This window comes from Molossus molossus, unplaced genomic scaffold (assembly GCF_014108415.1).
Source record: "Molossus molossus isolate mMolMol1 unplaced genomic scaffold, mMolMol1.p scaffold_m16_p_3, whole genome shotgun sequence".
Lineage (NCBI taxonomy): Eukaryota > Metazoa > Chordata > Mammalia > Chiroptera > Molossidae > Molossus > Molossus molossus.
The window spans coordinates 53,834,926-53,852,145 of NW_023425366.1; the positions used below are offsets into that span (position 1 = coordinate 53,834,926).

General features: G+C 37.6%; 1 protein-coding gene and 1 non-coding gene across 2 annotated transcripts in view; both read right to left on the reverse strand.

The window, feature by feature from the left end:
• MTX3 (metaxin 3) overlaps positions 1-17,220 on the reverse strand; it is a 760,898-nt gene that overhangs the window by 96,243 nt on the left and 647,435 nt on the right. The gene's annotated exons all lie outside the window — the stretch shown is intronic.
• On the reverse strand, positions 379-514 carry LOC118643024. The gene has a single exon (XR_004961917.1). It is a non-coding gene; the product is annotated as a small nucleolar RNA SNORA21 (small nucleolar RNA).

Here is a 17,220-nt window from a genome sequence, read left to right on the forward strand (position 1 = left end):
TATTAGGGGCATGATTAGGTAAATTATGATCTAAAAAAACATGAAGGAAACTCATGTAGTTAATTAATAATCATTATGACATATGAAACATGGAAAGAAGTTTATAATAAATTCTAAAAATAACCCAAAGTTGAGTTATAATGGAATTATCACTATTAACATATGTATGCGTAAAAACAAAACTGGAAGAAAATATCCCAAAATGGAAATAATTCTGTTAAATCACTGGCTCACTTTAAATATCTATATAATAGGATACTATACAATAGTGAAAATGAGCTAAAACTACATGTATTAATATGAATAAAACTTTTAAAAAATCTTTCTTTTTCCCTCCCTCCCTCCCTCCCTCCCTCCCTTCCTTTCCTTCCTTCCTCACCTTGTCATATCACTGATGGAAGCAAAACAACACAACATGCTGCTGCTTCACCCAAAAGTGGTGTTTTAACTTTGCCCTTTCTTGACAGCTCATTGGGTCCTTAGCAAGAGGCCCAAGGAGTGCTTTTAAAAGGGGTATGAATCTTGAGCACAAATATTTTCAGTGAGATAGACATGACCTAATTTCATTTATACAAAGTTGTTAAAACTTATAAATACCATACCATATATTGCTACAAACACACATACACCCGTGATAAAGGTTTAAATATATGGATGGGAATGATAAACACCAAATGTAAGCTAGTGATTACCTCGGAGGCTAGGGAGAGAAATTTGTCCAGGGAGAGATTCACCAGGAAAGAGTACTTCTTAAGCCAGTTAGAGAGTAAACTGGTTATTTAACAAATTATCTTCTACCAGTGGTTCTCAACTCATCTGAGCAGTTTATTAAAAATGCAGATGTCTGGGCCCTACCACTCTAGATTCAATTAAATTAGTTTAAAGTAAGACCTAGGCATCAGTAATCTGAAAAGCTCTCAGTTGATTCTAATGAGCACCCAGAGTTGAGAACTAATGTATTTGTGGTATAGCTAAAATATATAATAATGATTAAAAATGACCTTTAATGTTGTTATATTGTTTTAGCAATAAAAATATGAGGTTGTAAATTTATAGATACATACATATACACATATTATACTCTGCTTAACTCATAAAATTAGAGAACACTGCAACTCTCCAAGCCCAGGGACCCGTGGACTCTCTGTTATCCACAATACAAGGAACCTAGCATGTGCATTATGCAAGAGTGGAAACTAAGCCCAAACAGATCAGGGAAACTACTGTTTAAATTGTCACGCCAGCAACAGCACAACTGAAAATGACACCCCTACAGTATTGTTTTCCCTGCAGAATGAATTTCACAAGAGCTCCCTTGTAGAAGGCAACTTCTATGCCTGTGGCTTCCTCCTCTGGGCCTCTCTCTGGCTGTAATAAAGGAGAGGAGAGAAAGAAGCCGATCTGTTATGTCTCTGCAAGGCAGGCTTGTCAGATTTCCATGATGCCAGGCCAGCAGCTACAGTGGCAGACTCATCCTGTGGGCCAACAAGGAAGATAAACAATTGCCTTCTGAGGCAATGGAGGATGGTCTTGAAGTCATGAGTGAAAGCCAAGGGAAGCTGTAGTGGCCATGTCCTGGCTTCAGGTTAGCTAGATGAGGAAGAGGAGCCAACAGGTGTTGATGACAGGTCTACTCCACCTGTTCACCAGCTGTTCACCCTCCTAAGCTCTCCCTCTTCTCTGTTCCTTTCCTTCAGACTCTTTGCATGGATTTCTGTCTTATTCTTCAGGTTTTCTTTAGAAACCAGAGTGGGGAGTGAGAAGAAGAGGATTGTAGACGGAGATGAAGTCATAACTTTTGTGGCAAAAAACAACAATGATTAAATAAATAAAATGTAGAAATAGTAGGGGAAAGCCAAATTAAAGAATAATCTTTGGTGCCCTTAAAGAGAAAAGAAATGCCACCTTTGGTGAAAATAACAAAACAGTGACTCACTCTTGCACTGGTTATTGCACAATCTGTCGTCATTAGGACCTAAGTTCTAACAGGACAATTGACACTTGAGGTCCTGTTAGTCCAAGGTCCCAGCATACCAAACTGTGGGAACATTTTATTAAGGTACTTGAAAATCCCACTGAGTCACAAAGAATTAAGCATTGATTAAAAAGGAAGAGACATATGGAATGAAAACAGCATTACTGAAATTCATTTTTATTAAATATCCCAAGATTTTTAAATGGGGATATTTCAATAAAATATCCTGGCTAAGAGAAACTAAGGAGTGTCATGTTAAAAACAGTGAGTTCTTTTTCTTAGAAAAGGGAATTTGTGTCAGCAAGTGGTTCTTATGGTCTATTTGTAGGAAGAAGTTCATTTGTAAAGGCTCATAAAAGAGGCCTCTCAGCTTTCTCTAGGCTGAAGGAACAGTGATTAACACGGAGATGTTACAGATGAGTGAGCATGTAGACAAATGTGGGCAGAAGCAGGAAGGTAAGGAATGCTAGCTATCACTGCTATTATGAGTTTCTTTCACATCAAGATATAAAATGGCATACAATTCTTTTTAAAAATGTATTTTTCCAGAGCTAATCATCCTAGCATCAGAAACAAAAGCTGAGGGAATAAGCTCTGTTCCCAGAACAGTTTTGATAATATTAATTACCTTGGTAAACAAACTCGGAAACAATAAAAATAAATCAAGCCATGTTTCAGCTCTAGTGAAAAGGCAGTGTTCGCCAAAAAGGCCTCAATCACAAGGCAAAAATTATTTTCAAACTGCTAAAAGAAGTCTAACAAGGAAAGAGAATAAAACAATTTTCATAAATATTGGAGTCATTTTTAAAGAAATGAAATGTTTTAATGACCAATGTGTCCTACTGATTCTCTGGACTATGTGAAGTTATCTAACGTGTATATGCCTTGCATGTAATTAGTCATTTATGCAGTCATCGAGTAAGGAATGCCAAAATGTTCGTATAACCTGATGTCTTCAGAAGCAAAGACCAGTCAGACAAGTTCCAGATAGAAAAATAAAAGCAAAAGAAGTAGAGACAGGGAATGCATAGAGAAGATAAAGCTTGTTAACAATAAGAAGACATAGCATTCTTGGTCCCCTGTGAATTAAAAACTCACAATCTAAGTAATTTAAAATTCAACAAATCAATCAAATACAAACTCTCCATTATTATGTAGGTATCTAAATATACTGCTTCATCCAGATCATTCTGGATTATAAATACGACAATAACAGCTTATACTTATGAGTTTCTTTCACATCAAGATATAAAATGGTATCTCATTAATCTTATACCACTGTGAGGAAAATCAAAAAAGTGATGAGAATTTTGACAGTAAGTATACACATTCTAGAACACAGTTTTCAAATCTTAGGGTACAAGTCTTAAGTCAAAGACCATGTTCAAGTTGTTTGACTTCCTGCAATGGCATTGAATACATCTTTTGCATAATGATAACGCAGATTTCTCCAGCCTAGTGCTATCAACAGGTAAAGACACCCAATTAATACCCAATTTATATCAGATTAGTCCATCTCAGGTTCCATTTGAGACCTACCCTCCCACTCCTGGTGGTGATGGTATTTACTGAAACAGCTCTAGCTCTACTATTCATTCATTCATTACTTTACTCATTCATTCATATATTCATTCATTGGTGATTTCAAGGTCTGTCATGAGGAGACATTAGCCACAATCCTTTAATCACCATCATTTCCTACAGTAAATACAATTTCAGTTTCTATTCAAGCTCCTCTATCTCCAATCCCAACCAGATGATCACCCCCTAAGCCATTTCTATATTAAAATTTTGGAAATGCCACTGTAATTATCTTTCATAAACACCTCTTTTTTTAAAAGTTATTTTTGTTCTTTTTTTTAAAATTAAATTTATTGGGGTGATAATGCTTAATAAAATTATACAGGTTTCAAGAGTACAATTCTATCATACATCATCTGTATACTGCATTGTGGTGTTTACCATCCAAAGTCAAGTCTCCTTCAGGTGCCATATATTTGATTCCCTTTCCTATCCCCCCACCCTCTTCCATCTGGTAGCTACCACACTGTTGTCTGTGTCTACAAGTTTTTATTTGTCTTTTTTATTTGCCCATTTATTTTTTCAATTTTTTATTGAATTTATTTGAGTGATATTGATAATACAACCATACAGGTTTCAAGCGTTCAACTCTGCAACATATCATCTGCACACTGCATCGTGTGCTCACCACCCAAAGTCAAGTCTCCTTCCGCCACCATTTATTCCCCCTTTGCCCTCTTCCACCTCCTCAACCACCCACTTTCCTTCTGGCAAATCACCATACTGTTGTCTGTGTCTGTTTTTTTTTTTTTCCCTCAAACATTTCTTTTTCAGGCACTGGTCGGACACTGGGAATATGTCTAAGATCAAGCTCTGCCCAGGTTTTTATCCTCAGGATCATAGCATTAGGGGAGTATCTGCTTGGGCTGAGGTAGGGAAAGAATGGAATTAGGAAGAAAATTCTAATTTCTCAAGATTCTTATACAGGGAATGACCTAGAAAAGGAACCAGGGTGTGGAAATTCCTTATTCTCAATTTAGCAAAACAAGAACTATAATTGAAGTAGATACTCACAATGTGCTTATCAGAAATGATAACTAACAATTATTGAGCATGTAAAACATAAATAGTTCCTGATTTCATGCATCTAAATATTGATTATGTCTCTAATATAGAGCAGAACACTACAGGTTAAAACATTTTCAATCAGGCAAATTGTGGCTTTACAGAGAGGCAGAGTAACCTGCTGAAGGTCACACTGCTCGTAACAAGAACAAGAGGATTCTAACCACCATTCTGCATGTTGATGCCATTAGTTTTACTTGTCCCCACATTCTGGAACTCTTTACAATGTAATAACAATAATTACTTTGGAGGAGTCCTCTGTGATATAAGGAAAATAATTTTGTACTGAAAATTCTGTTCTTTTCCGCCTCTGCTAATTAGCTTAGTGAACAAGGACAAGGGTCCTCACCTCACCACCTCTCAGTTCCCTCATCCAAAAAAATGCTGACATGGAGCTTAACGGTCTCAAAAGTCCCTTTCATTTCTAAAATTTAAAGCTTTAAGAAAAATATATTCTAAATTAAGGACTATATATTTTAATTTAGGAGTATGTCATAATAATTTAAATTATAAGTCTTGGTCTATAATAACATGTTTCAACTTGAGTATACCTTAAGGAAAACCCCACAGGACTTTTATTTCACAGAGGGCTTTAAAACATTGAATTTCGATATAATCGCAACCTAAAAATGATCTCATTCTATTCATCTTTTTCAACAGGATGAATCCAGCTCTGGCAATGCCTTAGACTCAGGAAGCTCCTCTCTTGAGGCTAAGCAGAGAAAAGCACTTTCTGAGTGGCATCTGGACACCTCCTTTGACACCTTGACATGTAGGTAGTTGTGACATGCTGGTGTTGATGGGAAATGGAAAGTAGCAGAATGTGAGAGGGTAGGAGTGAGACAGGTGGTGGCAGAGGAGAGGGTGGGACCTGCCGAACAGAGTGACACCTCCAGCTGCCCCACCTCATAACCAGTTGTTGACTTTGCATAAAGAAAACAAGCTTCACACATATTAGTATGTAAGTGGTTGCCAATTTATACACAATGTGTACTAACTCAGCCCTTCTTCTAGCCTTAATGTCCCTCTTTCTCTTGCTCTTGCTCCAACTCTTGACTACACCTGCTTGAATCCATGCCTAGACAGTAGCTTAGGTTAGAGGATGCCTGCTTAGGCAGGAGACGAGACAGAATTCAGTTACAAAGAGAATTCTGATTTCTTGAGTCTCTTAAGCTCAGAAAGACCAAGAAAAAGCATCCAAGAGGATGACATCTCTAAATAGTCTCATTTGTGTAATGTTGAAGCCTGAAACTGTACTAGATATTCATAGTGTTAATAGCTAGCATTTATTGTGAGCTTACTATGTGCCAAGCACTGTTCTAAAAAAACATATATGTGCCCTGGCTGGGTAGCTCAGTTGGTTAGAGCATCATCCCAATATGCCAAGGTTGCGGGTTCGATCCCTGGTCAGGACCCATACAAGAATCAACCAATGAATGCGTAAGTGGAACAAAAAAATAGATGTTTCTCTCTCTAAAATAATAAAAATAATACTAAAAATTTAAATTAATCCATCAATGCCTCAGTCCATCAATACCTACCAAGTTGTAGAATTTCCTTTGGCAGTTTGGAAAAAAATTAAGAAATCAAAAATAACGAACATATATGTACCAACTCTTTGTTTCCCCAAACAACCCCATGAAATAGAAACAATTATATTATAGAGGAAGAATGTAGGCACTGAAAAGTTAAATAAGAACTGTGTTACAAACTCAGGTGGTCTGGGTCCAGAGTCAATGCTCCTAGCTGCCTCCCCATGCTGCCTTGCTGTATAAATCGTTCCCTGGAAACCCAGAATCCATCTTATCTAATAAGGTAACCAAGGCCAGCGATGTTCAGAGGCTTGCCCACATCCACATAGCTAAAGGAATAAGCCAAGAAAACCCTAACTCCTAGCATCCAGAATAGCAATTCTCCTACCTTTTGCTGACTCTGATGGGGTTGGGAGTTGGGGACATGAGAGGGAAATGTCGTGAGTATCTTATTCTTGCTTTCCTATAGAACCTGTTCCATATCCTTACCAGTCTGCTGCTCTTCTCTGGGAAGTTTTGGCTTTCCTTAGATGTGACTCCCAAAACACTCTGGTTGAACATCTCCATCAGCAGAACCCAGGCAGGGGCCCACTGCCCTTCCTAAGACAGTTTGTCAACTTTTTTAAAGAACAACAACAACGGAAAACAACTGCCACCCTAGCAGAACTTGCCCCAATTCTGATGAGCTTTTCTTTTTTCCAGTCTCCCTCTCCCTCCCCCTCTTCTTCTCCCCCGCATACATGCACCACAGAGTGCAGTCTCCTGAACCAGACGGAGAAGGGCCTAGTCCCAGCTCTACCACTTACCACTGAGGGGGCTAAAGAAAGTTACTTAGCATTTCTGTGCCTCAGCTTCTTTCTCTGAAAAATTAAGGTAATAAGCCTCACAGGGTCATTGTGAGGACCTGTTGTGAGTTAATACTTACCAAGCTCTTAATGTTAACTATTGTTATAGGCAACATTAGTTCTGCAAAGTTAATCCATTCTGAGAGATGATTTATAAATATCTTGCTGATAAAACAAACAAGGCTCTCAAGTCCAAGCAGTATGTAGCAGTTATATGTCTGAGACAGTCTAGGACAGACAGCCCAGCATGAACTTCAGTATTTCAAGATCTGGGCCTCTCTAGTCTCTGTAACAGAAGATGTGTCCTTCATTCTTCTAGAGCACTCTGGAGGTAGGTATTAAATGAAACACACACATGCAGGATACCTTCTAAGGAAAAACAATAATTCTCAAAGGCAGTATATTTATGGTAAGATATATTAAGAGAACAAAGTATCTTTCTATGTATAAAATGATCAGCAGAGACCCAGATCCACAGTAGAGATGGCATGGCACATTTCTGTTTAGTTGTGGTGCTAGCATTTATCTGTTGAGCTAGTTCCTAGCTTAACTCACCTAGCTCATTATCCTGTATACACAGCAGGTCCAAACTCTGAAATTGCAGCCCCCCACTCCCATTTTTTTTCCTTCTTTAAGCAAGATTATATTCTGCAGCAAGACGTCTCTTTTCCCCTATGTTAATGTCTGCAAAGTAATGATGACAAACATGAGTTTACTTAACTTCTTGTGCTGTACTCATTACCCAAGGAGTCGGAGTGGGTGTGCAAGATTTATTCTCCATGTTCATTTCAACATTTTTGTGTGTCATTAGAAACATTTCAGCGTATTTGTTTTAATCAAATATAACATGTATGTACATTTTCTTTGTGCTTTGGTTGATATATTAGTATATCATAAAATATGTCAAACAAAATCATGATAAAGTTATTGACTTAGAGGTGTGTATCCCTCTCAATAAATTCACATCTATTTGCTTCAAATGCTTCATCTTCCTGATTAGACAACAAAAATAATTTGAGAAATTATCAGAATCAATCACCACTCGAAATGCATTGTCCTTCTTAAACTGAAACTATATCTATTTACAAGTTGAGAGCCATACTGTGATTAAATCATGCAAAAGGCAGGAAACTACAAACTCCTTACATTCCATCTTCCTGAGTAGTAATTTAAATGTAAATACATTTTACTCAGATCTATTCCATTCTAAATTATATACTTAAATGCAATCATTATGAATAGCAGATGGAACAGATTCAGACAAATAACACTTAAAGATTAGTAGGATGAATAAAAAAGAAACTGTCATCTTGTTCTGATTAGTCAAAAAAAACATCAGGAATAAGTAACCATTTGGGGAAGTCTGTGATATGAAGAGTGACTTTGTGACCTCATAGAAGAGGCATAATAGGAAGAAAGCCTTCAAACTAATTTTTGTCAAATCAATCCAACCAGACTTTCTAGACTTTACATCAATTGGTTTTACTTGGTGCTAAATCAACTTAATTTTTTAAAATAAAAGTGTCTTCGGGTGAGGATAAAAAAAATAATAAAATAAAATAAAATAAAAGTATCTAAGAAGAAATCCAAATATATAAATTTTAAAAAAGTTAAATGAATTATTTATCAGTATTATAAAATTTCAGCTTGTTTCTACCTCATCAGCCTGTGTTTCAAATTCATACTTAACTTATAATATGCTTTAAATTTTTATTCTAATAAATATCATCAAAACCAATAATGAATCCATATGAAATAGTCCTATGAAGTTCTGACTCATAGAAAACATTCAGAGAAAATATTTTGGCAGAAAGAAGCCACTCTTTGGAGGCAAGAGGAATTCAGATTTCCCCTCTCCTACAGTTACAGACTGAGTATGAATATTTATAAAATTAAAATTAATATGATGGCATTTTTCTTTATCATCAGCACCAGAATCTTATTTTATTAAATTTACTACCATTCTCTTGTCTGCCTGTGACCTTATGTGACCTCATGGTAGAGACAGACCATGTTCTCTTTGTTCTGGGTGTGGTCTCATCCATGTAGGGGAGAACAGAAGAGCAAAGCAGGATGCACGTGTGTGACCAAAACAGAGGAACGCTAGAAGTTTTATGGGTTTTATACTCAGTGGTGCTTCATATTAATTTCCTGTGATTTGTCTTTTATTTTTTATCCTCACCCGAGGACATTTTTCCATTTTTTGTTCAGATAGAGCGGGAGGAAGAGAAACAAAGAGAGAGAAAGAGAGAAACATCGACGTGAAAGGGACACATCAAGTGGCTGCCACCCACACGACCCAACCAGGGCCGGGGACAAACTGCAACTGAGGTACGTGCCCTTAGCGGGAACCGAACCCGGGTCTCTCTGGACTGCAGGCCGACGCTCTAACCTCTGAGCCAAACTGACCAGGGCTGTCTTTCTTTTTTTTCAATTTTTATTAATTTATTTTTGTTACAGATGTTTCTCCTCCCCACCCCCAGACACCCTCCTCCCCATCCGGCCCCCCCAACCCCAGAATTATTGTCTGTGTCCATTGGTTATGCATACATGCATGTAAGTTCTTTGGTTCATCTTATCCATTCCCCACTCCCTCCTCCTCTGAGGTTTGTCAGTCTGAACCATACTCCTTTCTATGTCTCTGAGTCTATTTCATTCATCAGCTCACCTTGTTCATTATATTCCACAAATAAGTGAGATCATGTGGTCTTTCTCTGATTGGCTTAATTCACTTAGCATAATACTCTCGAGGTCCCTCCATGTTGTCTCAAAGGATAAGAGATCTTTCATTCTTTTTTTCGTTGTTGTTACAGATGTTTCTCCTTTTTTACCCCAGATCTTTCTTTCTTACAGCTGCATAATATTCCATTGTATATATGTACCACAGCTTTTTTTATCCACTGATCTGTGTTGATGGACACTTGGGCTGTTTTCAGATCTTAGCGATTGTAAATAGTGCTGCTATGATAATAGGAGTACATATATTATTTCTGATTGGTGTTTCAGGCTTCTTAGAATATATTCCTAGAAGTGGGATCACTGGGTCGAATGGCATATCAATTTCCTGTGATTTATGTCTTAATCCTTAATTGCTTCTTTTTGCAGTCAGTCGCCAGCTGCAGATAATGCAGGTCACAGTCTCCCACTCTGCACATTTGCAAACAGCATTTAGAACAGCAGGAACCAAAGGTCACAATAGGCAGATGACTGGGTAAAGACGGCTGGCTCAGAGCCATGGATCTCAAAGTGTGATCCTGCACTAACAGCCTCAGCATCAGCATCACTTTGGAATTTGTTAGAAATCAAATTCTTAAGCCCCACCTCAGACTTAGTGAATTAGAAGGTGAGGCCCAGAAAACTGAATTTCAATAAACCCTCCAGGTGATTCTGATACACAATAAAATTTGAGAACCACTGGAATAGAATGATCCACAATGTTATGACTCTTCAAAAATGTGTGATAGGTTGATTTTATCACAAACCTTCAAAAGGCCCAAGAAAATGTTCATATTACATTGTCTAATATACAGCTATAAAAACATAGGGGAAATGAATGTTAGAGATCTATAGGTATTCTAAAGAACATAATATTTTAAAACACAGCCAACTTTATACTTATGGACATGGAGTTTGGTGGAGAAAGGATGTGAATTTCTTTTCCAAGATCTGCAACCCATTGAGGCAAAGGCTCTTGGGGAAACAGCTTCCTAGGGTCACCAGAGATGGGGCTACCATCTCCTGGCAAGAGAAGCAGGGGACAAGGACAGGAGCTCAGGCCCTGGGACACTTGAATCACCATTACCAAACATCTAACAGAAAACCTGAGCTCATTCATGCCTGCTAAAATTCCTTCCTCTCACAAAGTCTCCATCATTGCTGAATCAGGCCAGAGAGAGTCAGAGCTAACCCACCAACGCAGGTTAAACTGTTATGCAGATATTTTAATGCCTTCCCCATTCCTGTCCTTTTCTGATTCCTATCCTTTCCTGGAATCTCCCAAAACGGTATAGATGCCAGTTTCCAACATGGAGCATACTAGTGCTTAGAAAAGCAATGGATTTATTTAATACTAACTTCTATGAGTGAATTCTAGAATTAATTAATAAAACAAAACAAACCTTGAGTACTTTTTATTAGAATTTAAAAAAATTTTTAAAATCTTGTTCCTTACCTGGGTATAGTCTGCTGTTAGTTTGTTTTTTTTATAGTTGCTTTACTTTTTAAAAAATAAACATAATGTTGTTTTTATGAAAGTACTTTATGGTAATATAAATTCATAGCCCTACTTTTTCTAAAAATAAATGTATGCTATACAGTGGTTTCCAATAAGAGACACATATAAACACATTTATTGGGATAGAAATATAATACCAAAGTCATAAAAAGGAGGAGGAAGTATATATTTTACCCCCAAAGGCTAATAAGGTAACTGTATGTGATTATTAATTCTGTTTCTGTCACCAGAAAAAGAAGACTAATACAATGTGTTGCTCGTAGAATGAGAAATAAAGAAACCAGTTTTTCAGAGGGGATTTTCCCCCTAGTACTAAACCCTAAAATAAAGTAAACCCATCATGTGATGCCTTATGTAGGAGACATTATAAGATATTTTAGTCTATTACTTCAATAAATTTATAGCAAATTTGGTCTTTGCACTCTCTAAAAGATAAACTCAGTAATGGGGATTCTGGAGAGGACTTAGTTAATGTTGCATAAATACATAGCTTTACAACAATCTAATGAGATACAAGGACAGCTCTTAAAAGTCACCAAAAAAGTCCAGCTGGTGTGGCTCACTGGTTGAGTATTGACTCATGTACCAAGAGGTCACTGGTTCAATTCCCAGTCGGGGCACATGCCCAGGTTGTGGGCCCAATCCCCAGTGGGGGGCATGCAGGAGGCAGCCAATTGATGTTCTCTCTCATTAATGTTTCTCTCTCTCTCTCTCTCTCTCTCTCTCCTGTCCCCTCTCTCTAAAATCAATAAAGAACAACAACAACAACAAAAGAGAGACTGGTTCTCTTTATTAAAATAAAAAGTCACGCCCTGGCCGGTTTGTCTCAGTGGTTAGAGCATCGGCCTGCGGTCCCGAGAGACCCGGGTTCGGTTCCCGCTAAGGGCATGTACCTCGGTTGCGGTTTGTCCCTGGCCCTGGTTGGTCGTGTGGGTGGCAGCCACTCGATGTGTCCCTTTCACATCGATGTTTCTCTCTCTCTTCCTCTTTCCCCCTCCCACTCTACCTGAACAAAAAATAGAAAAATGTCCTCAGGTGAGGATAAAAAAAAAAAAAAAGAAAGTCACCAAAAAGTAGATGGATAACATGTCCCTTAAACAATCTTGACTAAATGTTATTTTTCTCTGCTTAGCTTTTTAAAAAAGTAAAATAATGACAATGCAACTGGAATGTAGTGTTAGGATTCTATGCCGCCAACTGAAGATGTGTACATAAATCCTGTACTTCAGGCAAGCAGGTGGCAGGGCTGACATCTATCAAGTAAGTTGAAAACCCTGCCCCAAATTCTCTGCTCTGAGGGAAGGTGGACTGCAGAATACCTGAGACAAAGCCAGAATTTTCCCTCAAGAAACTCTTTGCCTCCATTCTAGTACCTGGTTGAGGTACTAGAAACATAAAAATCTGCAGAATTGCAGCTACTCATCTTCCTATCAGTAGTGCTTGGGCAGAGCCTGGTGTACACAAATACACTTGATGTGGAAAATTTTCAGAGCAGGTATCATCAGTTTTGCCTCTCAGCCATAGAAAAAGTCCGGCAATGTTCCTGTGGAACATTTGATTCTGAACAGCATAATTTCCTGATGTGCCTGCCAGAGTGCATTAGCTGCAGACTGTGCAGCTAGTCACCTACACAACCTGATCTGCAGCATGGAGCTGATCTGAATTCTGGCAAATGACCGCAGAAGGCAGAAACTGAAACTTGAGCCACTTTTTCTGGCAGAACTTAAGAAAAATCACTTATAGAGACCACCCATAACACATGTTACTAAAACTATATCATGAACATACAGAGACATGTTTGTATGATTTGCTATGGCAAAAGGGCTTGCATTTCAATAATGAAAAAGTGGCCTCCTTGAGATTATTGTTTATAATATAATATAATAATTATTAAAAGGGCAGCAAAGGAAGGGTGAAGTCTTTAGTAGTTAGGGATCTATATTAAGCCCTATAAAAGCCAAATTTAAGGATTGTCCAATGAGTAAACAGGTTTGAATTGGTTTGCAGGGCAAGGAGATTTCCCCCTTTTGTTCAGTCAGAGGTGTTACCCTCAAACTCAATTTCCCAATAGAGTGGTGACCCTGCACACCCCAACAAGGTCTTCAGGTTCTGGGCAGCTATCACCTATGTTCAGGCTGCATGCCAAGGCATTTATCCCTGAGAAACACAAGATGCTCTTGTGCTTGCCAAATTAAACAAAAGCACAAGGGACGTCATTGTCTTTCTGCTGGTGTATAGTCCTGAGGTGGCTTCAGCCACACCCAAGCCCAAACATGCCTCTCTGCATGCACTGAGAGACTAGAAGCCTGGGACACCTGCTAACCTGCTCAGGAATGGTGCATCCTGGTGTTTACCCCAAGCTCAACAGGAGACAAGGCCTTACAAGCCATAAAATGAAAAATTGATTAGGACTCACAGAATATTGTAACAATAATTTTCTTGGACAAAACACCAAAGGAATCTCCTCTTTCCCCTATAACTATAGGCTGGAGGGGGGTAAATCTCTATAATTCATCTCTAACACACTTTCCTATAGATTATTATTCCACAGTTTTCCTTATTTCTCCACACCCCTTTTTTGAGGAAAAAGAGATGATTGTTTTGTTGTTTCTATTGTTGCTGTTTATAAAAGTTTGTTGTCAGTTGTGTTGTTTGAAATACTTGCTTAATTTGGGTCCATCTCTTTTGTCCATTTATTAATTTAATTTCTGAATAGGCATAAAATTCAAAAGGTACAAAACAATGTAATTAAAAAGTTTTCTTTTTATCCTATTCTCCCAAATACCCAGTTCAGATTTCCAGAAGTACCAGTTTTCCCATAGATTTTCTATGCATATATGTTGTTTGACAAAACACACCAAAAAAAGCAGAGCATAACACTTTTTTTTGTGTCTTTTTTTTTTATCCTCACCCGAGGACATTTTTTGTTCAGATGGGGGGGGGGCGGGGAGAGGAAGAGAGAGAGAGAAACATTGACGTAAAAGGGACACATTGAGTGGCTGCCTCCTGCACCACCCAACCAGGGCCAGGGACAAAATGCAACCGAGGTACGTGCTGAACCCGGGTCTCTCTGGACTGCAAGCCGATGCTCTAACTGGTGAGCCAAACCAGCCAGGGCTTTTTTTTTTTGCATCTTGATTCTTTTTATTCAACAGTATGCAACAAGTGTTCATAGCTAAACAAAACAATTTCTTAGGAAGAATCATTTTATCACTAAAATTGTTTAGAACTGCCAGCGCATGGCTGGTTTTTATTATGTTTTCTAATTCTTTACAGACAATGCAATCCATAATTGCCTGTACCCAGGGAGGCTTCACTCTTAATGTGAAGTTGGTACATGATTAAGTATACATGATTCATATAGTGGTATGTGAATGCCCTATTTTTGGGAACTACTTGCTGAAGTATTTAAGGATGAAGTTTCACAGAATCTATAACTTAATTTCAAGTGGCTAAGATACGCACACACAACACATATATAGAGAGAATAACAATGGAAATACGGTGAAATGTTAACAATTATTTAATATAGGTAGTGATCGCTGTACTATTCTTTAAATTATTTTGAAATTTTTCATAACAAAAAATTGTAAAACATATTACCTTTATCCATTGGCAAATTCAATAAGAAATATATATTTCACAGATATTTATACACACACACACAGATTTATATTCTGTTACATATGATGTCAGTTTTCTCTCACCAATTTTCTAACATAAATAAATCATTTTAAATCAAATGATGAAAATTATGAATTCCTAAACAACTGCCATTTTCTAATTTTCTGAAATTACCCAGTTAATGTAGAGCTAACCTTCTATAGTCTTTGATGTAATGACTGATTGTATTAAAACAGTATTATGCTGAAAATTATAGCAATGTAATTTTCTCAGTATGAATAAGGTCCCAGTTGGTTGAGCATTGTCTATAGTGTCAAACCTTAATAAAGACTTTCTTTATATATCTAATTTGCCCAATTAACAATTTTAAAAGCTCATTTCACAAGTTTTTCATTTCATTATATCCTTTTTATATGATAGTATCAAATTAGTTTGAAATTAATTATTAATTTGAAAATCCATTGAACTTAATTTATGTTTATTTTCTAGTTTGGGTTTTATTTTTTTTAATAAAAACATTTTCTTTTTTTAGCCATGTTAGGTTTATAGCAGTTAAACTGGAAGTACAGAGATTCACCTACCCCCTCCATTGGACTCCTACAGCCTTCCCCCATTATCAATATCCTGCACCCGTAGGGTACATTTGCTACAATGCATGAGTCAACATTGCACATCAATATCAAAGTCCATAGGAGACAGGAGGGTTCACTCTTGGTGTAGTACATTTTATGGGTTTTGACAAATGTATAGTAACATGTATTCACTATTTAATATCATATAAAATTGTTTTGAACTTATTTTTTTTAATTAGAAATGTTTCCAGAACATTTTTTAAGGAAAAGAGTTTAAGTTCTAGAATGTAAAGTATCAGTATTTATACTGTCCCTAGAACTTTCCAATTTCATGTAACTACCAATATTACCACCATAAACAAAACTCTGAAAGTTTTCATTCTTGTATGCTTAGAAGTTTTCACTAAATGTTACCTGTTTCCACCTAATTGCTTTCAAATGAATAAAATAGTTGTGCGGTGTCAAAGAACAAATCTGAATTTAGGTAAGAAAACACTTTACTTGAAAAGATTAATGCAGCCCTGGCTGGGTAGCTCAGTGAGTCAGAGCATCATCCAGATATGCCAAGGTTGTAGGTTCGAACCCCAGTCAGGACACATACAAGAATCAACCAATGAGTACATGAATAAGTGGGACAACAAATTGATGTTTTTGTCTGTCTCTCTCTAAAATAATAAATAAAAATTTTAAAAATAAAAATCAATAAAACAAAAGATTAATACAAGGGAGCAGGTGGGGGAAGTGGGGGGTGGGGTAGGAGTGGGTAGAGGAAAGAGAACTATATGACAGTAAGATCTGCAAGTGTCTCAAGGGTTTGTAAAAACATTTTTTCTTTTATAGGAAGGAGTAAACAACGAGAAGTGGGATGAAAGGGTAGGGTGTCATGATTGGACAGTAGATCTAAGAATGCTTTGCCCTGAGGTCACACTGTTTTCAATGGAACCCTTAAGGTGGAGTATATGATGGCTCATACTGAGTGTGCAAAAGTTTAAGGGCCTGGGAGAGAGAAACTTAACCTAAGTGTGGTTAATAAGCACTTTCTTTCCAATTCCGTGGGCACAAGCAGTTTAGCTAATTATTTATAAGCAGACAAAGGAAATTTGGAAGGTCTGGGTCTGGCCTTTAATAGGTAAATAAGGGGGGGGGGGCATCTGTGAGTTTTACTAAGTTATATGGGGAAGGGTGGTTCTTTTCAACAAGCCAATATCTGGAACATAAAAAGAGTGGAGATTTCTTATCCCTAACCTATGTTCCAGAATAACTGGGCTAAAATAATATTAAACATTGTCAATCTCTCATTTTGCTCCAGAAGAATAATAGCATTTGCAACTGAACAATTCAAAAGGATCATAAATTTCCTGATTGGGTAAAGCAGGGTTTAAAAAATAATCTCCTTAAGACTCTTGCCATTGTTTCTGCAAAAGTAGTTGAACCAACAAGTAAGAGGTGGTGGCAGCCCTGGCCGGTTTGGCTCAGCGGTTAGAGCGTCGGCCTACGGTCCGGAGAGACCCGGGTTCGGTTCCCGCTAAGGGCACGTACTTCGGTTGCAGTTTGTCCCCGGCCCTGGTTGGTCGTGCGATGGCAGCCACTCGATGTGTCCCTTTCACATCGATGTTTCTCTCTATCTCTTCCTCTCTCTCCCTCCCATTCTATCTGTACAAAAAAAAAATGGAAAAATGTCCTCGGGTGAGGAAAAAAAAAAAGAGGTGGTGGCAAAGGTCAGTTATTTTGGGGTCAGGTATCTTAGAAGAGATGGCTAAAATGAAAAAGAGAAATTACAGAAAATGTTGTG